Here is a 24,945-nt window from a genome sequence, read left to right on the forward strand (position 1 = left end):
AGTCTCCTGTAGGCCCTGCATTTTATCTGCCAGTGCTGTGTGTGTGTCTCAGCTGCCATAAGGCACTGTAAAAAGTCACTAGATATCTATGTTTTGGGAACTGAATCCCATCCTAAATTCTAAATCTGAGCTGTTCACCCTGAGATCCTTTTATTCCCAAGTGAAAGAAATAGGCATCACTATTGTATAATTCATCTCTTGTTAAAAGTGTTTTATCAAATAGAGAAGAGGAATTGCCCTTTGGAATTATCTATGTCTATAAAGACAGCCTAAGAAGGCTAGCCCAGGCTTAGACAACTAGAATGTAATTATATGGTAGTACTTTGCAAATCCACCATGTTTTCATAACTTTATTTGTGTTATTCTGATTATATGCATAAGTATTATATTAAGAGAATTAAGCACAAAAAAGCTGAAATATAACTTGTGTGACTTTTCTCTAACAAGAAGGGACAATTACTATATTCATTTCATGAATTTGTCTATAGTTTGCCAGATGCCAGTGAACATGAGAAAAGGCTTTAGAAATTTATCTGATAAGAATATTACGTTTTCTGATGTGCAAAATTCCAAATTATTTCCCCATGGGCTGGCATGCAAATCTCCAGTGAATGCTATTGGGTGATTGATTGTAAATTTAGCTGACGATTATTGTCATTTTTTGTTCTGTTTTTTTTTTTCTTTTTTTTCCTGGAGAGTCTAAATATCCATGCTTTCCTTTTAAGTGAGTGAATTTTTCCAGCTGTGAATTTGCTGTAGTGCTATCTCTTTATGAGTTTTGGATCTCATTAGAGATCATTAGGCTCTTGAGAGATGCTAGCATCTCAGAAACACTATAAACAATGCCTTTTCAACCTTGATTGCAGTTTTGTATTCCCCAGATTAATGTTTGTGCACCGAGATCAATTAAGAATATAAAAGGGAGAAAAACATTTGACAACATGGTCTTAATCAACAGATGCTTTCTAGACGTCTTGTGGATATGATAACAATGAGTCAAACTTCTTTCATTCTTTTTAGTTAAAATAAAGTATCTCTCTGAATGGAGAGATACCTCACTGATAGATAAGAGAATATGAAAGGAAGACTCAACTTTAAAGAATAATGTTTTGTAAGAAAATGTGTATATAGGGTTGAAACATAGCATATGTGAACCACAGCTAGGGTAGAACTATAGTTCCAAATATGGTATACATTTTGAACTAGCAAAGAATCATGGACATTTCTCTGACATCTATAATTTCAATATTATCACATTTAAGGAGATTGGCTTGGATCAAATTTTCAGCCTAACTCTTTACCAGAACAAAATACCATCATCCTTTCAACATGACAGAAGAATTGAAGTTTACATAAACAAGACAAATTCTGCAATGACCCTACTATGTTATAGCTGTAGGGAACATTTCAACACGTTACAGGATGGTAGATGGCCTCTGGAGACAGGAGCTTCAGCTTAAAAGATGATAACATTTATAAAATCACCAAGCCAGAGCACAATACTCATTGTAGCTGTAAAAGATGCTTTTCCCAGAGCAATATGAAAAGTTGCTGATGGCTTCACTGTATGTTGAAAAATGTGTGTCGCGTTTGTGTTACTGTGCCCTCAGGTAATATGAAGTGAGATGCAAACCCAGCTGCACAGCCTGAAGCTGGCCTCCAGCATAAGGTGTTAGAGCTGTGACCTCTGTATATCAGGGAATCCCACTGGCAAAAAGACTGAGGGAAAGCAAAAAAGGGGGGGCAGGGAGAATAAAACTAATACTATGGATTATTTAAAAATGTCCTGTTTAAATATGCAAACTCACCATATTTTGGAAAAGACATGAACTAGGTTAGACCTCGGTGAAGGAAATAGCTTTTAAACTGGTGGCTAAGGTGCAAATGTCATTAATTAATACTCATGAGGAAAGATAGCAGAGAAAAGGAAAAGCTTCATTGTATTTATGAAAGATGCAGATCTAGGTTTCACCACAGTGCAGAAGAAGGTGAGGGGGCTAGAAACAAGGAAAGAGGGAAATTTTAAATTATAGTAAAAAAATTCCTAGCAAGTTCCTGCTTGTCCCTAGACAGACTGTTTTGGATATGAGAAGACTTCAGTGTAAGAAATCTTAACAAATAAATTATTTTCTGAATTCTCTGAAAGTACAGATTTCTGCTACACAAAACAAAACAGAAAAATGTGACCTTCATTTTTAATTACCTGTAAATTTCATTCTTCTTGCCAAAAAGTGACCTAATCTCTCATCCCAAGTGCTCCTCAGTCCACCAAACTATGTCTCGGCTATGCTGAACTTTCAGCTGCTGCTTTTCATTCAGACTTCTATTCCCTGCAGCCCCCAGGTAAGCAAAGAACAGCTGAAGATCCATATTAGGCTTCCTGTCAGCAATCCCATTTATACATTGAACATCAATATTGTGTATCAATTGTGTATCAATAAGAGGACCAACCCTGTAGTACCCCAAACTCGTATGATCTGTGAGGCTAATATCTACTCAAAATTTTCCTCTGTAATCTCACCAAGAGAAACAGTAACACAATGAAGCAGTATATCTCTGCACTCTCACTGTGCAAAATACCATGAGAGTTATAGTCGATGGTGACAGCAGCTTTCAATAGGTCTCACAAAAATAACAGACATTTGGAGGCAGAACATTACCTAGGATATATTGTTCCTCCTCTGTAGTCAGCTGAACCCTGGCACTTTGCACAGTTTGGGGTTTTACCCATTCACATTCTTTGATATCATGAAATGAATTGCTTTCCATAGTGAACAATGAAACTCAGTGAAGAAAGATTAAACAGTGCCTATGTCACAAAAGGTAAGTGTTGTCATCCTTCTTTTAATTACTTTGTATATAACATTACCGGTTGAGCATCCAAATCAATATTAGTAAAGAGTTACAACTTTCTCATGTTGCCTTTATGATAATTAGGGAAATGTCTTCTGTGAATTACACTATAACTTGCTTTTTTAAAGCTTATACATATATAAAACAAAACCAGCGCTGCCTGATGATTTGACTATCTATTTTTTGCTACATAGTTTAATCTTCACTTACTTTTCTTTTAAAAATGCAGTTGAGTTGCCTGAGTGAAGAAAAATTTGATATGTCGAGCCTGAATATGTATCATATATCATGTCAGATACCACATCATATGTCATATTATGTCACATCATATCATGTGCATACATGTTAATGGGTATATACACATACACATTGCGTAAATATAACATCTACCTTGGCAGACAGGACCCTGGTTTTGGAACCAGAAAACCTGATTATGCTTCCTCTCTACCACTGATCTGTTGAACAAGTCTAAATCATTTAATTACTTCTGCTTACTTCGTTCCATGCCCCTTGTCTATTTGACTGTAAACTCAAAAGGGCAGGAACAATTTCTTACCATATAAAATAGCATAAAAAAAAGAAAAAAACTCTTGTCTTGATCAAAATCTCTGTGTTTGGTAGGAATGCAAATAACAATATAAAACTAAATTGTTTTGTAGAAAGAATCATTACAGTGAAAATTAGGAAAACAACATGATAGCATACTATGATAAATTTAAATTGGACGTGAGAGTTTCTTTTGAATCTGCATATTGAGTTACCATAAGGCATTGCATTTATGTTTGCCACCTGATTTTGCAAGCCTTTACATGTGTACATTGTCCTATTTCTGTCACTCATTGCAAACACATTCACAGTGTATTTTACACTGTGTATACAGTTTGAAAGCTAAGATCTTAAATGCACTGTTTATGATAAACTACTCAACTACATCATATAATCTTTCTGCAATTTAAATTGTTTCAGATGTTTGTGACCATCAGTTTCACTACCTTCTTTTCCTGGTCATAAATATTAAATGCCCTTAATATACATACTCATTTTTTTCAGTCCTGATGCTTTTCCTCTTTTTGATTTTTTTTTCTTTAGAAATGAAGCTTAGTGAGGAGCCATATTCAATCAGTTTGAAAAAGCAAATCCATGTAAACTTCCCCACTATAGGAAACCAATAAAAGATTAGAGTTATGAATTAAATGTCACATTTCCAAAGTCTATTTTAAAATAACTGAAATGCTCTCATACTCTGTTACACTGCAGTTATATACTGAATATATTAGACTTAGCTTTGAATGCTCATTTCTTCATGAAGTTTACAATACAAAATGTAACATGTTAATACTATTTTAAAAGTGAGTAGAATAATAATTACATATCTAAAAAAACACAGTTTGCTCTAATCATTTCTGAAAACAATGAAATGATAAGAGCCAGTCTCAGTGCTTACAGATTTTTCTTTCACTATTTCATTTACGGATATTCTTCATTACCCAAACTTTGCCAGATTTCAGAAAGCCACCATGCCCCTGTGTGTTTATGATTCATCAGTTTGGCTTTAAACAGCTAATTTAAGAGCCTGCTTTGGCTTAAACTTCTTACAGTGTTAGTGGAAAGAGGCAAACACCTCTAGATGATGATTCAGAACAGTTAACACTTCAAATCTGAATTACCTGTTTCTTACCACTGACTGCATGGATAGCTTACCTCTCACTTTCTACTTCCTGCTCTCTAATTTAGACACTTCAGGTAACATCTAGTCAGAGAAGTTATTGCTATGGTTATAGCTATGGTACCCTTCCCTGTATCTGTGTTTCTTTCCTATCGAATTTTTCTATGGAAACTGAGATATGGGAGAGAACAGGGACTGTGAGGTTTCTCTTAAGATGGAGCTGAGAAGTACCCAGTCCCTGAAGCTCAAGAGTATTTATAAATTCTGTTTACATGTAATCAGTGTTAGTAGCTTAACTTTTGGTACTTTGGATGCTCATAAATGTGCTCATGCGTATTCATACATCACTAAAAATATGACCATACTACCGATTCAGATATCAATACATTTAATGTTAATTTATATGTATATGCTATAGTCACATGCGTAACTTTAAAAATAGAAATATGCTTTGTTCTGCCTGAAAAGTAAATATCCTTAAAATTGTGACAATCAGCCAGTATTGTCCTACGACACTTACAGAAACACTGAACTATGAGTAAGACAGTATGTGAAGAATAAAATGTATACCAAAAACTCTAAGGACAAATAATTGCTTCCCAAAGAAAACCACAATCTGTTAGGTGGTTCTTTGGGGTTCTTTCTGTCTTATCTGCTTGATATTATCAGACTGAAAAAGACTATTGAAATTTGGTTTGAGCAAGACAGATTTTCAGATTTTGAAGCAAGCACAGCAGAGAGAAACAAAGTCATGGCTTATGAAGAAGGATGTATTCATTCTGGAAAATACAACAGGATTCTGAATGCATACGAATAACTTATTAAGTCAGTTCCATTTAAACTGACTTAGTATTTTAATGTTTATAATGCCATTCTGTAATTTAGGGCCATTTAATCCAGATTTTCTTTTAACCAAGTCAGACTCTTAAAATATTTGAAGGGATTATGTTTTGTAGTTACATTTAATGGAACACTGAGGAAAAAAAAGACTTTTTTTTGAATAACAACTGAAATGTTCATATGTATTTTTCCATGTCATCATATTATACAATAACAAATTTGCAATTGTCAAACTATATTATCATATTTTGACAATAGAAGCATGAAAGATCCTTTTCTTGTCAAATCTCTTCTGAAATTAAGCAGTGTAGTTTTCTGGCTACAAAATAAATTCAGAAAAGGAAATGAGTGGGCTGTTAATGTGCTTTCCTCAATATTCTAAAGAATATAATTATTTAGGACCAACTTCTAGTCAAGAAGACTGATGTCTTCACTCGGTCTTTGACTGTATCTCTGTTTTTCAGACTTCTAATATATGGTTTGAAACATGCCAGATCAATTAAGCAAAATATGTTTAAGAGGAAGGGGTTTCAAGACAGAAAGTCTGTGATATTCTAAAGAATTTTTTCTTTTTCAGTTTTTTTTTTTTTTTTTACTGTCCACATACCAGAATATACCAGGACTCTGTCTACTGGTTCACATTGCAAGGAAACCCCGTTGTGTGATGATGATTGGTGCTTATATAAACCACACTCTAACAGTCACTGTGGGGAAGTAGCACAATGCAAATAGAATCCCAACCTTATTTCCAGCTGCAAAAAAGTATCCTACAGTTCCCACAGAATTTCATGCCATTAGGCCAAAAGACAAAACATATATGCATTAACTTCTAAGATTTTTTTTACAGACAAGCTACAATAACAGGGCTGAAAAACTATTCTCTCAGCTCTATTATGCAAGGGCTGCCATGAAAATTCAGGGACAGCAGACTGTTGCGAAGAAATATGAAAAGGTGGGAAAATTTAAATATACAATAATGGCTGCTAGTAAACCGCTTGGCTAAGCTAAGTAAATACCACAGAGAGTAGCGGCAATACAGTAAGGAATAAAAGTACGGTTCAGAGAAAGGGAAAGGCAAAAGGCGTCATTGAAGAGGGTGTGAGCAGGGGCTGCCAAGGGAAGGTGTGTGCTGCCAAGAGAGCTGTGCTGTGAGCAGTTTCTTGTCTGCACCACCAGTGAGGGACTACGTGCCAGCCTTGGCCTGAGAAACACGTCTAGGGTTAGGATTAGGGTTGAGAGAAGGAGAAAGGGGAGAGGTACGGTTGGAGTGGGTGGGAGCAGGGGCTGCCAAGGGAAGGTGCATGCTGCCAAGAGAGCTGTGCTGCGAGCAGTTTCTCGTGTGTGCCCCAAATCGGGGACAACGTCACAGCCTTGGCCTGAAAAAGATGTCTAGGGTTAGGGTTAGGGTTAGGGTCAGGCTTAGGGTTAAGGTTGAGAGAAGGAGAAAGGGGAGAGGTGCGGTTGGAGTGGCTGTGAGCAGGGGCTGCCAAGGGAAGGTGTGTGCTGCAAAAAATGTCATTGTAGGTTTTTCTTTTATAGGCCAAAAATGGGGGGGGGGGTGTCCCAGTCTTGTCCTAAAAAAATCTTGTAGGTTTAAGATCAGTGTTAGTCTGAGATAGCGAGAAACTCAAAAGGCTCTGTTCTTTTTTTTTTTTGGTCTGTATCCTAACCTTACTCCTAGCCCTCAGTTAATAATCTTGTCAGCTTTTTTTCTCCCTGTAGGTAGGATTCAGTTCACTGAATACACACTTAATCCCTTTGCGGGAGGAACCATGTGTCTGTGTATCATCACTCTGCAAATTTGATTGCCTGAATAAGGCAACACGGTGCAGCTCTGCATATCCTGCCTTTACTCCTAGAAGACTGAATATCCCAAAGCAAGTCTTTAGCAAATGGGTAGGTCCACAAGTAATGCCATAGGTCAGTTTCTAGGGCTTTAGAGTAAAAAAATGTACAGTATCTATATCATCATGTATTTTGTCTGTAGTGTCTTGTACAATATCTATAGTTTAATTATATCTCATAGTGAGTATTTGTTGATAATAGAAACATTATTGGTCGCAACTTCATTGCATTAGATTTCTAAAAGGAAATGTGATGTTTGCATAAGGAAAGTGTTTGCATTGAAAGGTATCTGCCCACTGTTGAGCCTCATGGCTGCAAGTGCTCTCTGCTGTTTATTTTTATTTTTATTTTTTTGTGGGTGCGCTACAGTAGCTCATGGATTAGAAAGCTCTTGTGTTCCTCATCCTTTCCAGTTTTTGAAGTAGGGTTGGTTTTGAGGAAAGCACCCTTCTAATGATATTTTTTCATTCACCTATCCTCTCAGCTGAGGAGGACTTTGAGACAGACATAGGTTTCACCTGAGTCACTAGCCACATCAGCTGAAATGGGAGTAAGGAACTTGAATTGTGAATGACACACACAAGTCCTGAAAGGTTGTATATGCTGTCAGAGCCTGTGCTGGCAAAATGAAATGTGCGTAGGATAGCTTGAGCTCCTTGGTATGCCTCTAGCGGAGTACAGCATACAAGCTATTGGCACCCTCTGAACTGCATTATGTGACAGGGGCATGACAATGAGAAGGGGAACACGCATGTACTTCTGACTGCTGATAGCTAAGGCGATATGAAAGTGTCCAAAGATAATTATGTTTCTCTACCTATGATGTAGAAATGGGAGTGATGGGAAGGAAAGCTGCACAAATACACTGGGGGATGACAGCAGTTAAGAGCAACAGAGTGCAAAGATGTTACTTTGGTCTGATCCTTGTGTTTGAATTCATTGTTCATTGATCACTGCACATCTGACTGTTTCTCCACTCCCCCAGTATGTTCTTCTTTCTTTCTTTCTTTCTTTCTTTCTCTTTCTTTCTTTCCTCTGAATTTGAGATCCTGGTCATTCTCATTGCTTTCTTTCACCTATGCGGTGTCTTTTAAAAGATTAAGACAAAAAGATTTTGCCAGGAAGCAATTTTTGTTTGGTTATCTTTGGGGAAAAATAGGAAGACAGAGAAAGTATAATGAATAGATCTCAGCTAGTCTAAATAAGTATGGGGAAAATTGCTGTGGTAAGATGAATACTGAGAAAAGTTGGCAAAAAATGTCAGTAACTGCTACACTGTAAGGATTTTGTTTATGTGTTGTAAATCACTTACCTCCTTCAGTTTTCTGTCCTAAATAAACAATAAGCAAGATATTTGGTTGATCACTAGAGTAAAAAGGGAATATGAGCCACATTCCTTCTGGATTAAGTCACCTCAGTTTAGAAGCTGCTATTCAGAAGAAAAAGTTAGAGCTGATCACAATACAGTAAGTCTTGCATAACATCTTTATATTTGTGGGATATGTTAGACTTGCTCAGTTTCTATATGTTTTTATCAAAAATCATTCTTCTTTTCTGGAAGTAATTAAAAATATAAAATCAAACTTGTTATTGGCCTGTTTCTGTCCATTTTGCTTTAATAGTCAAGTATTTTTTATTAAAGGCACTAATTCAGTAATTATTAGAGAAGTGAAAGAATGCCAATACCTAAATACATTTTTCTGATTACAGTTTATGTTTGATGACATTATACAAACTACTTATACTAATACAATCTCCTTTTCTCACAGTTCTAATTACTCACATATTTTTTCTTACCTATTTTTTTTTTTACCTATGCTTGGTTTACATCAAATAACTTAAGACAAACTACTTACATATCCTTTATTTCACTGAGAATATAAGCAAAGATGGAAGAGTAGTGTCCAGAGCAAAGCTACTACAAAATGTGTGAATTTTGATAGAGTGAGATGTTATTTCATCTGAATTCAGAACTGAGAAAAAATCAAAACAACAACAAAATCCTCTAAAATGGGGGGGGGGGATATTTTGTTGTGATTATTTTTCTTTAGTGGTTTACAGGTAATCTCTCTTCTCTGTCCCATCAGTGAGCTTTAACAATTTCATTGATGAGGAAATATTTAAACATTCATCTTAAGACTAATCTTCCAATTTTCTTCGCATTCATTCTGTGTTAAATTGAAAGCTCAGGACAAAGTCTCAATCACATCCATATCTGAAAATCAAAACTATGTTATGAACAATTTATTAACTGTCTGATTTCATTAACTTTACTGCTTTTGCCCTTTAGGGAAAGGCAAATGGGAATACTATGAAACCAAGAAATAGCAGTGAAAAGTTTTGACTCACAGTAGCTTTCAATTTGTTTGTTTTAGAGACATGAGAATTGACTGTTTGACAGAAAGTTCAATTTTATGTTTCAGGATTTGAGCATATATCTGTAATATATATTCTATTTATTATTTTCTGGGTTTTGCAGTGTTAGTTAACTTGAAAGGTATAAATATGAAATGATACAGCAGAAAACAAGGTTAGGCAAATGTTCTACACATACTTCTTAGAGAAGCACTGGCATCTCCTTATATTTGAGTTTCTTACCCAGTCTTTCTGTTTGGGTAGCCAGTTTCACAAGCAAGAAAGCAAGAGAAACAGCTATGACTTAAAGTCTTTCTGTTACATTTCCTAAACCAAGGAGACTTTCCTTCTGTTTGCCCTTTCTCAGAAAGGTATAAGGTTATAAAGCCAAAGTTTTTTTATTAATGAGACTTTTTCCTGAGAAATTTTTTTTTTTCTTAAGCTAATTATAATCACATCTAACATATTACTTAAAACTTGGCTGGTTTTGGTCAATCCAATTTTACCTCTAAACACTCTGCAAACTTTCAGCAGCACATTCTGAGGTGATTATTGACAGATAGGCAGAATAAATATCTTCAATAAAGCAATTTTTTAATAACATTTATTTGTAAATTGATAGTTATTGAAGTAGCATCTGAAGAAAGTGACCTATAAAGTTGGAGCAGTCTGAAAATGATCTTAATAAGCATAAACAAATAACAATAAGCATGCAGTCCAAATATCTAATATGCTATTTATAGGTATAGAACAATGCCAAAATCTAGTTTTCAAATTCTAACTCAGGCTACCAAAAACACATGAAATTGGCATGTGACACATGAAATTGGCATATCAATGATGCTAATTAGAAACAAATTTGGATTTTTTTAAATTTATATGGCTTTTTTAATCTTTAGAGTGCACTCAACTTATTTTCTCTACTATCATGAGAACATTTACTTCACCGTCATCAGATTTTACTTCTGTCTTTAATGAAAGATACAATTCCTACAGATTCACATTCATAAATTTAATCTGTCAGAGATGTTAACACTGTGATGTTGACGACGTTTTGAGAATGGTACTAAAGTTGAAAGAGACCAGGAAATAGTCCAAATGTAAAGTATTTGCTTAAAATTAAAAACAGCCAGGGCCAGTATATTGTCCTTAATGTAAGGGGTGAAGCCGGACAGCAGCAATTTCAAGTAATACAACAACCTCAGTAATCCCAGAGGAGAAGATGTCTTCTTAAAGTCAACTACACGTGTTTTAAAAAGCTCTGTTAATAAAATATTTGAAATTATATTACTTTTTAAAAGGAATGAGAAGTTGGTCAGATATTGGAGTGAAAGACAAGGAAGGTGATAGACAATTATGAAAGAACAAGTGCAGAGCAGATGAGCTAAGGTTCACAGACCTTGCAGGTCACAGGAGTATGTTATGATGTTAAGTTATATGACAAAAAGCTCAACTCGACACACGAAGGAGCACAGAGGCACAACAGAGGCACAAAATCCAGTCAGAGACACAAGCCCCTGCCCAGCCCCCCAGGGCTGTCCCAGTAGAGCATCAGGCCCGTGGCCTGAGGGACACCCGTCACCATGAATTGGGGACAGGCTCTCTGGGGCACCTCAGGCTGAGGGGTCCCTGTCTGGGGGTGCAGGGATCATCATGTGGTGCAGAGGAAGAGCATTCGGGGATTGCACAAGACTCACTATGAGATGTTCAGGGGAGGAACCAAAGGTGGGAAAGGGAGGGAGCAAAGTGGTTTTGAGAAGAAGCTGTGTGGGAAAATTGAGGAACAAGGGTATAAAAAGGGCTGGTCATGTGTAAACAGAGGCTGGTCAATATGCTTGTCTGGCCATGCCCTGTGTTTGGTCAGCACAGTCTGTCCTCTCTTCTTATTAAATTCCATTTCTAACTTTTTTTTCTGGGTGAGGCACTCCCTATTCTGTGTGCATGTGTGTTCATGGAGGTCTAAGTGCCAGCAACTGGAGTGGGACTACAGGGTCACAGGGGCCGTGTGTATGGGGTGCCAGCAACTAGAGCGAGTGTGGGTATGCATGTTGATGTGTGACTGCTCATGAATATCAAATCGGACTAGCCAGGTGCGTACATGTGCATCTCTAAGGGCAAGACCACAGGGCAGCTGGCCAGAGGGACCATGGCATACCAGCCAACTCCCAGAGAAACCATGGGGTCTGTGTGTCTAAGGCTGAGGCACCTGGTGAAAGAGAGAATCCAGGACCAGCTACTGGACTGACCGCATGTCTAATCCCAGCTATTGGGGATCCACTGTGTGTGTATAAGGGGTATGTGTAACCCCAGCTGGAGGGGGCTGCAGCCTCAGGGGCTCGCATGTCCAGGTGCCAACAGCTGGGGAGACTGGGGACCCAGGGGCAGCTGCAGGGGAGACTGAGTCTCTCAGCCCAGCTGCTGGAGGGATCCACTTTATATATGTCCCCCTAATGAACCTTCATCCTCATCAGCCAGCAAGGGCAACAGGATGAGGCTGTTGGTGCTGTTTGTGTATCTGTGAGTGCTGAGAGTGTCTGTCCGTATTGATCTGTGTGGCCAGCCATTTGCATACATGTATATGTATTGTATACATGTGTTTTTGTCTGCACCTACTGGAAATATATTCCCAGCCTCACTAGTGGTTAGACCTATTGGTCATGAAGCTGCAGCAGCCTCACCTCTGTCGGGCTACCGGATTCAGCCTCCTCCTAACAATGGTACCAGCAGCAATGTATTTTTTATACAATACTGCCTCCTATAAGGAAATATTTGCAGAGAGACTTCACAAATAGCCTAAGGGACATGGTGCAATGGAAGATATATCCTTGTTACAGCATAGTCAGTATCCATGTACTTCAGCGACAAATGGCATCAAGCTCTTCTGACATTTCTTTGACTACCAGGCAGAGATCAAGGGCAAAGAATGGAGTGCTCTAAAAAGACAGTTCTCAGATCCCTGCCACAGCACAAGCAGAGAGTGCCTACAGCTGAGTGAGAGAAAACACTGGGGAAAGGTAAGCATTTTGGCTGCTTTTTGTTGCAGATTTAAAATACCTTTTTGTTACTTGCTTGACTTACTCAAGTGCACACACTAGGAGAAGCTGTCTGAAATACTGGTGAGCTTTTACGCAAAACAAAACAAAACAAAAAAAAACCCTATGAACGTGGACATTTTTCTATGTCAAATACTGAAATGACTCATATGTACTATGGTTGATAATCTTTGTTTAATTTTCATCCAATACCACCTGGTAATTCCCAAGTTAGAATGACAAGTAGTCTCTTCCTACATGGCACTGCTATTGTTATATGTGACTGTGTGGGTACACATAGTCTTAGCCTCAGCTAAAAAGCAATGCGGAAAATGTATTTCAAAGTGTGCAGTAGCAGTGGATTCACTCTATCAAGAGAATAGGATCCTGTTTTCTTTCAATGCTTTTAATGAGACATTTTTTATGATATCACGTCTCTGACAAATCAAATCTCCAACAAATCTCTGAAATGTCTGACAAATCAAAGTCCATGATTTCAGATATGTTTATAAGGCATTGAGCAACACAGTCTCTCTAGCCCCTTGGGACCAGGCAAATGCTAAGCTAAATAAAAAAACAAATGAACAAACAGGCAAATAAATAATAATAGCAATAATAATTTAAAAACACACTTATATTACATTTACAAAATTCATAAGTGAGGAGTAAAGAAATGCCTAAATCAATGTACATCTTCCTTAACATCAAAAGAGAAGTGAAACCTGTTGGTTTCACTACAGTTTTTATTGTTTCAGTTATTATTTACTGTCACTATAACATTGTGAGCTTTTTAATAGTTTAAATTTTTCCCACTTCAAATTCCAGCCATTGAGTCTTGTTATATCTTGCTGTTACCATTAGAATCTCCTACACTTTTTGTTCCTTGAGTACTTATAGATTATCATTGAATTCTGTAACCATTACTCTGATAAACTACACAAACAGAGCTCCTTAATCTTTAGGATATGTTTCCAAATCTTTTCATTGTGCCAATAACTGTTCTGTAAATACTTTTCAATTTCTTCAGTATCCTAAATTGTGGACAACAGCTAATTATGCAGTCCCATTTTCTTTATTAAAGCTCATTTCATTATGACAGAAGTCTTGAAGTACAAGAAATCAGCATACTGAGCAAGGTTATTGTATGTGGGACAATCTCTTTTGAGAAGAAGAAGAATATTGAAGGTTTGTATTGCCTGAGGCAGGGATATGCAAGAACAGACAGAATAGTCTTCTGTTTATTCTGTTTAAAGCTGCCCTGAAGAATGCCAGTTCTACTCGTGTGTCCTCCCTGCTATAAGAAAAATATCATAAATAAATTTGAAAAAAAACATATAGATGGTTACTGTACATACCTTATAATCTCAAGAACCAGCTTGAAAATGGTCTTGTGGTCTGATCTGCAGAAATGCTGAATTAAGTTGATACTGTTTGAGTCCCCTCTTTTCTTCTCCACATCCTGCCTATATACATGCTTCTATCCTCGTCTTTGCTTTTAGCATTATTCCTCCCTCCAAAAGATTTTGGCCTTTGTTTTACCCACCCCTTGTTTTCACTCCTAATTCTTTTTGAGACGCTTTCTCTGCTCACATTCCCTTTTTTACCCACCCTCACTTTCCCAGTGCCAGTTCCTACCTTCCAAATATTTTTATTTCCTTTACTGTCTTTCATAATTTTCCACATCCCTGCCACTTTCCACATCTGCCACCTTTCCCCTTTGAATAAGAATCAGGATGCTTACTCTTTCTTACCTTGTCTATGAACTGGCAAGAAGACAATGACCCCTATGTTCAGTTCTGATGACAATAATCACACTATCTTATTCAGTGAAGCAGAATTTCAAAGAAAACACTGCTGAGCACCTTTAGTACTGAAATTAAACCTGCTCTACTAGTTTAAATATTGAATTCTGTGGGAGTGACAACTGAGTACTAGAAATTCACTGCATATTATCTGTCTAATTCACAGCCTCAGCAAGACAGATACTTTTAGTAGCAATCTGACAGGCATGAGGAAATAATTGTTTATTCAAGAATCTACGTTGCCATGACTCAAGAGATAATCAGTACTCAGAAATATTCTACAAATACAAGTCATCAAGTCTTTCCTGTCTATCTATACTCGTCATGGACAGAATGAAACTACTTTTACTCTTGTCACCATGAGATTTACTCCAGTACACTCTGTACTCCATCACCTAAAGAAAAAACATGAACATACTGGTATTACTGGTAATTTAGTTATGATGTTCACAGAATCATTGACGTTGAAAGGGACCTCTGGAGATCATCTAGTTCAACCCTGCTGCTCTAGCAGGCTCAATGAGAGCAGGTTGCTCAAGAACATGTCCAGTCCAGTTTTGAATATCTGCAAGGATGTAGACTCTATAACCTCTCTGGGTAACCTGTTCCATCCTCATGGTGAAAAATAATTTTCTTATGTTTAAATTGAACTTCCTGTTTTTCCATTTGTGCCCATTGCCTCTTGTCCTGTCACTGAATATCACTGAGAAGATTCTGCCTCCAGACTACTTCTTTACTCCTCCCCATCAGGTATTTATACACATTGAAAAGATCCCTCCTGAGCTTTCTCTTCCCCAGTCCTGGGTCTCCTGGGACTAAACAGTCCCTGCTCTCTCAGCCTCTCCTCATACGACAGATGCTCCAGTCCCTTCATCACATTTGTAGCCCTTTGCTGAGCTTGCTCCAGTAGGTTCATGTCTCTCTTGTACTGCAGAGACCAGACCTGGACTTAGTACTTCAGATATGATCTCACCAGTGCAGAGCAGAGGGGAATGACCATCTCCCTTGAACTGCTGACAATGCTCTTCCTAAATTAGCCCAGGAGGGTGTCAACCTTCTTTGCCACAAGGACCCATTGCTGGTCCATGTTCAACCTGTTGTCCACCAGGACCTTCTCTGCAAAGCTGCTCTCCAGCTGGTCAGACCTCAGGCTGTACTGGTCAGGGAGTTGCTCCTCACCAGGTACAGGACTTTATACTTCCCTTTGTTGAACTTCAGGTGGTTCCTCTCTGCGCATTTCTCCAGCCTGTCGAGGACCCTCTGAATGGCAGCACACCTCTCTGGTGTATCAGCCACTCCTCCCAGTTTTGTGTCATTGTCAAACTTGCTGAGGGTGCACTCTGTCCCATCATCCAAGTCATTAATGAACATGTTAAACAGTGTTCGGCTCCAGAATCTATACCTGGGGGACAATGCTAGCAACTGGCCTCCAGCTTGACTTCATGATGCTGATCACAATCCTTTAAGCCCAACTGTTAAGCCAATTTCCAGTCCACCTCATCTAGCCTCTACTTCATTATCTTATTTATGAGGATGTTATGAGAGACAGTATCAAAAGCTTTACTAAAGTCAAGGTACACAACACCTACTGCTCTCTCCTCATCCACAAAGCCAGTCATCTCTCATCACAGATTATCAGTTTGGCCAGGTATGACTTCCACTTTGTAGATCAATGCTGACTACTCCCAAGCACCTTCTTGTCCTTCATATATTTGGAAATAGTTTCCAAACCACTATGCTATAAGTTTAAAGAAAGATCAATTCTACTTCCATATTCTTCTATATTTCTGAAAAGAAAAAGGCATTTATTTTGCCTTTAAGGGGTTATCTTGATATTTGCCCACAAATAATGCGAAGATGTTTTTCTGGAGTGCTTAATCAAAAAAATGATTTTTTTTGCAAAAGAAAAATACACAAACATTTCATCACTCTCCCAAGAGGTTAATTTGGTAACCACATATTTTTCAACAAAGGGAAAAACAATCACATGAATGCCCTATTTTATGGAATGCTGAATATATTTAATGTTTAAGACTGTCTAACATCCACCTTCACTTTTGTTTGAACAGCCTGATGTTCATTATGTTCTTTTGTTTATCAGATATTCCATCACTCAGTGGAAACGAAGACACCAAACATGCACATAAGGCAAGCCTCTTGCCCCCCACCTCAGAGAGGTTTTTTTTTAATAGAAATTCTGAACATGATTGAATCTGCCTCTGTCAAGTTCAAATGCCACATTTTCAACATTTCTAATAGAGAAAAAAATGTGAATGCTTATAAAGAGTCAACAAAAATACCCACTTATGTCCAAGTTTTCACCTTCTCCCTTTTCCCTCTTTTTCCTCTTCTATACCTAATTTCTTTCTAGTCCTTTCAGTATTTCTCTGGCTTTCTACAATTCTTGTTGTTAACAACATGAAATTCCCAAACTTCACTTAGATACCTGATTCTCTCACCACTAACTTTCAGCTCAAATGATAAAGGTTCTTTGTTTCTCCATCTCAGTCACTCAGGTACCTCTTATTGTCTCCATTCTTTCATATAAGAGACACTCCTCACATTTCTTCATTAGCAATAATTTGCAAAAGGCAAGCTGAATTCATAGGAAAGATATGCATACACAAACACACACACACAAATATATATATTCAACTTGCTCAGAATCCAGTTTTACATGCCAGGACTATAAAGCTCATCACTGAGAACCCCAAGCTCCCCTTGCCATTGCCCTTCCCCAAAGTCTGGAGACTGTAAACAAAGAAGGAACCCCCCAACTTTATTTTTTAATTTCTTTCCTGGTTATGTGGCCTGAAAGGTTTCAAACTTTATACTGCAGTTTAAGAATATGATAACTGCAGATGAGCTATTTTTTCTAAGATTCTCAAGGAATTTCCAGAAGCTGGGCATATAGGGGAAGGAACCAAATATAAATACAGGTCCAATCATTTCTTGACACATTGTATTTTTGAACTCTTTATATCACACTAAACTTAACGACCCATGAAATATAACTAATTTCACCAATGTCTATGTTAAGTCATTTCACAATATTCCCCTTTTCTTCCCTTTCTGTTCCGTTTTGTTCCATTCCATTCCAAACTATTTTAGCACAAGATGAATTTCATCCTAAAAGTACTTATTTTTCTTCTCCAGCTATACAGAAAGTTTACAGTGACTAGCTGAGATATAAATGTCTACATAAAAGAAGCAAGTCAGGAGCCCCTCAGCCTAGACGGTTTTGGACATTTTCATGGGGCTGGCAGATATGACACATGGGAGACCCTCATGGATGCCAGGTGGATGCCTAGGTATCTAAAATAGCATTAGCTACAGCTGATAGCACTAGCTACAACCTAGGGCAGTAGCTTAAGTGTCTAGTTAAACACTTGAATTACTTTTTTTTTTTTTTTTTGTAGATGAACGTCTACATTAGATCAAAATCCCTACTTCCCTGGACTTCTGAAGAGCACCTGCCATCTGCATCCCTAAATCCTCTAATCTCCATCAAACAGCAGTAATATCCATATCAGTATACTCAGGTGTGCTTATATCAGTGGTACCTGGACAGACCAAAGCAACAAAGTCGTAAGTATGCCTTTTCCTCTGGTATATCCTGGAAGGAGAGGTGTCCCATAGAGTTTTTAGGTTCCTTAGAGACCACTCACACTTAGGCTCATCTCTAGGCCATATTTAAATTCTTAAATTTGAACTAGAAAGCATCATGAGTTACTGGAGACAGAGCAATTGTTTCACTGAGATCTTGATAGATAAGACAAGTTTGAAGCTGTCCTTGTAAACCTGTTAAAATTTCAGATATTCAAGGAAGCCAATTTCAACTTCTTGCATTTGAACCTGCATTGCTTCCTAGGTAATATTAAGGTCTACCCCTGAGCAAAAGTCTCATATTGCTGCAGAGAAATTTTCCTGAGTATAATATTATCAATACAAGAATATTTTTTGCAGATATTCAGAAGAAGTTACGTTTATTCACCATACCCGTTTAGTTCTTCTCTGAATGTTCAGTGTAACAATGACAAGTGTTAACTGGGCAATAAAAGGGCTGCTTTACAGCTTTCAAAGAGATGATGAACTTTTTGCAGTGATACACAAAAAGATGAATTGTCTGCACTTTTGATATGACAGGAGAATAAGAGGTGTGTATGAAGCTCTTAAGTTTGCTAGGCTCCCTACAGAAGTGCAAGTGAGCTAATGAATGACTCCATCCATACCACATGTAGGAACAGACTTAAGTGTATATTCTCAAAACTCGGCCCAGTTAATTGGCATGAGATAGTTGGTGCACACTGTAGTCATGCTGGGCATCAGTGAGCTGGTATTCGTACAAAACGTCACCACTGAGGCTTTCTGTATTCATGTGAAACAGTCTGCCTGGCAAGGTTTTCAAATTTCATATGTGCATATTTCTCTGCCTTTCCCAAGTCTGTCTACCTAAATGGGCACCAGAATCCACATGCATGTGTATTTTTCCCTAAAATTAAATCTAATGGACTATAACCAGCCAGAACCCTCAAAGCATTGAAAAGCATGCCTTTTCAATGGGCACCCCCATGGGATTCTTCTCAGCAATGCCCAGTGACAGGATGAGAGGCAAGGGGCACAAATTGAAACACAGGAACTTCCACCTGAACATAAGAATACGCTTCTTCACAGTGAGAGTGGTTGAATACAGGAACAGGTTGCCTAGAGAGAGGTTGTGGAGTCTCCATCCTTGGAGATATTCAAAACCTGACTGGACATGGTCCTGGGCAACCCTCTCTAGGTGACCCTGTTAGAGCAGGGGAGTTGGACCAGATGATCTCCAGGGGCCCCTTCCAACCCCAACTATTCTGTCATTCTGTGATTTTGATTTCAGTTACTTCTCAGGAGCTGGTGCTAGGATGCAGACTTGCTTTGTGAGGCATGGCACCTGTCCAGGTTGCATGTCTTGCATAGCTCTGTCCTCGCCATTAATAAATTACCATGCTTGAGATGCTATTTTGTTCATTTTCTTATAAGTGACTGAATAAATATATCTCTGAATCCCTTATTCAAAGCCTTGTATTAACTAAAACTAACACATGTGTTATTTGACTTTTTGCCCTCTGTTATTCATACTGAGTTCTAATAATTGGTCTATTAATAATGAAGTGTTGAATTTGAAAAGGCTCTTTCTATACAAAGACTTAATTACCACTTATGTTTTAGCATCTATATTCACTGTGTCATCCTGAAAGGGTCAAAGAAAAAAAATCAGTTGTCATATTATAAAGATTTTTCATAAGTCTGACAAACAGAAATGATTTCCTTAACATCCTCAGATTGTAATCATGTGGAGTTCTTTGCAAACTATAATTACTTACTATGTGTAAAATTTCACCTAGTTGAAAGTTTGCTATTCAAGACTTATTTTATAATTACTTTATAGTCAGAATGGAAAAATCTGTTGAGCTCATCTTTAACACAGAATTTAGTGGTGAAAACCCTTGAACCTTCTTTTCTATTTATAGTTCTATTTTTTTTCCTTGGACTGTATGGTGTTTTAACAGTTTATTTCCTGGTTTTCATTGATATTTCTCTTTTGCATATGGTATTGAAATTATAACAGTATGCCAGGAACAAAGATTGGGCTTGGATTTGCATAATGATATGTTTTACCTTGAACGTGACGTGTTTTAGAAGCAACCAAATTGAGTCCTCCAATTCTCTTCATTTTAAAGCCCTCCTCCCAATTTCAGTAATAATTGCAGTATTTCTCTCAAGTATATATGCTTATAAATAGTTTTAGGAGAAAGAGAAATCTAGACCCCTGATAAAGTCAGAGATTTAAAAGGATTCAAGATTTCATCTCATGAACTTCAGGGATGTCAGTTCCCAACCATTTTTCTGAAGGTGGTATCCAGAGGAAAAATATATGTATATATGCTAGGAAAGAAGGCATATTAACTTAGGCTCAATGACACACTAATGGGATTATATAAGTTTTTCACTGATTTGGAACAAGGGCATAGAAACCTTGCCTCTCCTCTGAGCACATATTTTTCTCAGGATGCAGCATGTTAACATATGCTTAGAAATAGAAGAAATACGCTTAGAAAGAAAACCTTAAGAATCTAAGACAGAAATGTATTGGTTTAAAGGTCTAAAATTATTTTGAATACGCTGTAAATGAGTTCTTCAAAATATCCTGTTAATGTCTTTCATTTCTTCTTTTATTTACTTTTTATTTATGCTTTGTGTATGGTTGGTGCGTGCATGCATGCTAAAAGACGCATGTGTAACAGGGAAGGATGAAGATGAGAGGTGGGATTCAACTCTCCTTTATTCATCAGTGAATGAAACATCTAAGTCAAAGTTACCCTAGACTCTATAATGGCCCATAGAGACAAATGGACATCTCCAGAGGTCGATTCATCTAGACTATCTTAGATATCTATGTAAAGATTGCTTCAGCAGTTTATCAAGTGTTTTGATTTACTTTGCAAAATGCATGAAGATAAATCACATAATTTAATCAAAATCTTTACCTCTACAACACAATAACATTTTGTAAAGCTCTATATATTCTAGCAATGAAAAAGAAAATTTCAAGATAAGGCAAAGCTAATCAACATAATTAGTGATGATTTTGAAATCTTAAAATATAGTCTGTACATGATGAATGTTCTGTTTTTTTTTGTATATGTTGGTCTCGGGAAAAAAAATGCAGTATTATAGTGATAACTTTAACCTGTCAGACAAAATAAAAACTTTTTTTTTTCATTTTCAAGTCTCTAACTTTAACATAGTATAATTATGTGCATTTCTATGATACACGATTAATGCTGTCAGATAACTGCTCACTCTTAGTTTGATTATAAAAATTTAATTGTTTCTGCATTTACTAATAAATCATTTTAACAGTAGAATTGTTACAGTTAGAGCTTTATAATAGGATACAAAGAAATTATATGAAAAAGACTTCCCAAGATCTTCAGCTAGATAGACATTATGGCCTTGTTTATAGCTAAAATTCATTCAAAGGCATTCTCTGCGTAAAAAGTGCAGAGAGTAAAATGTACTTGTTTAAAATATCTGATTGCTGTCAATGGGCTCTACAAGTATGAAGTATTCAGACAGTAGACTTGAAGGTCCCACAGTTGTATTTAAAGCCAAACTCTAGTATCTTTTTAACGTTGAAGAAAAATCTGAAACTTGTTTCCAAAAGCTTAGATTAGTACTTTGTGATAATCTGTTCAATGAGATCCATTACACTATTCAGATTTTTTTTTTTTTTTAAATGCCCTATCGATCTCTCTGAAAATGGCTTTATACCCAAGTATTCACTGCATCTTAATGACTGTATAATACTATTTGATGTTCAACAGAAAGACATTACACCAATTGCATTTAATATTTATTGACACACTAGTGTTCAAGGTAAGCATTTCTCCAGACAAAAGGAAGTAATATAAAAATGTCACAGAAAACTAATATACCACTTCTACAGAATCACGGTGGCAAAAAACAAAATAAAATAATTAAAATTAGCTATGAATATTTCTGTGGATTTTTTTTATTTTATTTTTTAATCTATAATTATGTTTAAAGGCTCAGGGATACAGTGGCTGGATGTTTCAGATGTATTTTCAAAATTCTATGAAAACACCATAACGAAAAGCATACCCGCTTATTGCTTTTGGCCTAAGGTCAGTGCTCATTGTTTGAGTTCTTGTTCCCTAACTTATTACAACCAAACCCTAGAAGGGAATTAAACAAGAGCTTGTTTAATTCACCCATCATATTGCAGAAGTCTCTGGTTAGGTCCCCTTCCTTATATAGTGCAAGTACAGAGGGTAAGATGGGGCTAAAGGGTTCAAAATAAAATTTCAGCTTGGAGACATCCTTTCTGAACCATCTAGGCAGAAGATAATATGAGCAGCCTCATTTTAATTCTGCCATTAATTGGATGGACAAGAATAGGACAAGCAGGAAGCATACCGATTTTTCTTTAATATTCTCTTAACACCCTGTCCCACAGGCCCCCTAGTAGGAGGGTCTGGCTCACTGCAGGCAAGGACTCCTGCAGGGTACTGCGCTCACCTGTAGCTCAGGGACAACCACTGCTCAAGTCTGATGTTTGAGACATGTCTATACCCCACACACTCACTTAGTTATGAATAAGAGGATATAGAAGTGAAAAGGCTGAGCTGAAAGGAATTAAACAGCTCCAATCACATTCATGGTTTCCATCCTTCCTTATCATACTTTTTGGTGGTTTTAATTATACAGTCCACACAGGAGGGCAATTGCAAGAACAAGCTCTCACTCTCTTTACCCAGCTTTCCCAGTATTGGCTTGTAACAATACACAAAGTATGTGCATGCTCTTTTGTTAATATTTGCTGCAGGCAGCCACCTACATGCTCTCATTCTCCTGAGAAGATGGGCCAGTTTACTCTGCAAGGTTCAGTATGTTGCTTATATACTTTTTCCAGCTTAGTATGTGGAGACTGCTCTACCTGAGCAGAAGTAACCATATTGCTGTGAAATAACCAGCATGATTGTAGCTTTGAGATTTTGGATGTGGAGAGCTAAGGGAACTGAAGGCAGCCATCTATACTTCAGTACAATATAGATTCAGTAGTCATACATAAGACCAAGCTTATTTATTCCAGTTAAAAATAAAATAAAAATAAGATAATCTTTGTATTACATTGTAGCCTAAGGGACATAGCTGGTGAACTGCTGACAACATGAGAAATTCTAAACAGTTCAGAAATGCAGCTGAGCAATTCAAAAAGGAGCTGAAGGTCTTTTTCTACTTAAAGATGGAAGTATATTTGATTCTGGAAAAACACAGCACAGCTTTCATTCTTCACAGGTGAGCACTTGACACTATCTAGACAAGAACACTCTAATTTTGCTCCTGCACCTCTAGGTGATCATCCTTAGCACTTCTGGGCTCAACGAGAAGCACATCCCTCCCTCTTCAAAAAAGGAGGGAGATCTGTCAGGAGAAGGAAATAGAAGAAGCAAAAGGTAACTGAGTAGAAACCTGGGATAGACTTGGATGTAGGCTATTAACAGTCTTGGACCATGAAATGCCTGACTGTTGATGGCTTGAGAATATTAACCCTACCATGTCTCAACATTTTCATAAATAATTAAAAAAAAAAAAGAAAAAAACACTTTTGTGCATCTTACCTTCTGCTCCTTTGGAATAAGTTGGGAACTTTGGGACCATTTCTTGAAGAGGTTTTTCAGAAAGTCTTCAAATTCATCCCCAAGGATGACCTTAACCTGAAGCATGCCCAGGTGAGGACCCAGTATAATGTTCTCCAACTCTGGTGTAACCACAGGATTAGAGACACAGCTGTCCTTATTCCCAGCCTGCTCTATTCTGCATAACTAAGGATTCACTCAGGACAACAGAATCTGTTGTGGCTTCCTCACATTGGTGAGTTTGGCTAGTTGAAGTGGTGACTACCATCTTATATTTCACTACACCTGCCTTTATTTATTCATTTGAAACACTGATACCTCTATGCTGTCACCTGGTATATTCTCATTTAGGTTCGCTGTGGTTAGTTATCTTCCCTGAGAAGGTTGTTTGACCTTTTGTAAAGCTACCCTTCATTCCTAAGGTTTTTTTTTTTTTTGTGTAGTGGCAAGCTGAAAGTGCAGCTGTAGCGAGAGAACAACTTGGTCTTTGGGCCTTGGAGAGCCAGAATGTCCTTAGTATTCTTTGTCTACTCCTTCCACACCTGGAAATAATCAAGACCTACTGGTTTGGCAGGAGAGAAAGAGATCTGATTCTTTTCTATCTCCTAATTACTTATAGCTTGGCAGGTGAGGGACTCTTGCTGGAGTTCAGCTGAGAAGGATCCAGCAAATGCTTAGTAAAAAGAAGCAAAATTCTCTTAAAACTGAAAAAAAAAGTAAAAAATAAAATAGTCTGTCAGCTTCTTCTTGTTCTTTGACTGTTCAGCAATGAACTTTTAGATTCCACTTTCTAGTTAACGGACACATCATCATGCAAATTTTCACACATCATCATGCAAATAGTAATTACATAACTGGGATGAAATCGGAGTATTCCTCAGTTATGTTTGCCCAAAGGAACGAAAGCCCAGGAAACTATCAAAAGTGGAAATTTTGTAATAGATAAGTAAATGAGTTGAACTCTTATTAACCTATTTCTCTAAGCTTTTGGTAGAACATATATTATTCCAGAAATCTTATCCCTCAATCAGTGACTGACTATGCTTCCTACAGAAACTCTGTTATTCATGACTTTGCTTTGCTTACTTGGCTGCCCTAGCATATGAGATGTAAAAGGAATATATACCACCATACCAGAAAATAACAGAAAATCAGCAAGCATGTTTTAGATCAGGAAAGATAAAAGAAATAATTCAGACATTTGTCAGACTTTTGGAAAGGTAAGATGGGATCTGAAATACTTAATTAGTATCCAAGTTCTTCCTGTACAGAAGACTTGTTTCATTTTTATTTCACCTCAATGAATTGTTTCATAACCAAACAAACATAAATCTATCATTAACTACTGT

The sequence above is a fragment of the Apteryx mantelli genome, chromosome 1 (assembly GCF_036417845.1).
Source record: "Apteryx mantelli isolate bAptMan1 chromosome 1, bAptMan1.hap1, whole genome shotgun sequence".
NCBI lineage: Eukaryota > Metazoa > Chordata > Aves > Apterygiformes > Apterygidae > Apteryx > Apteryx mantelli.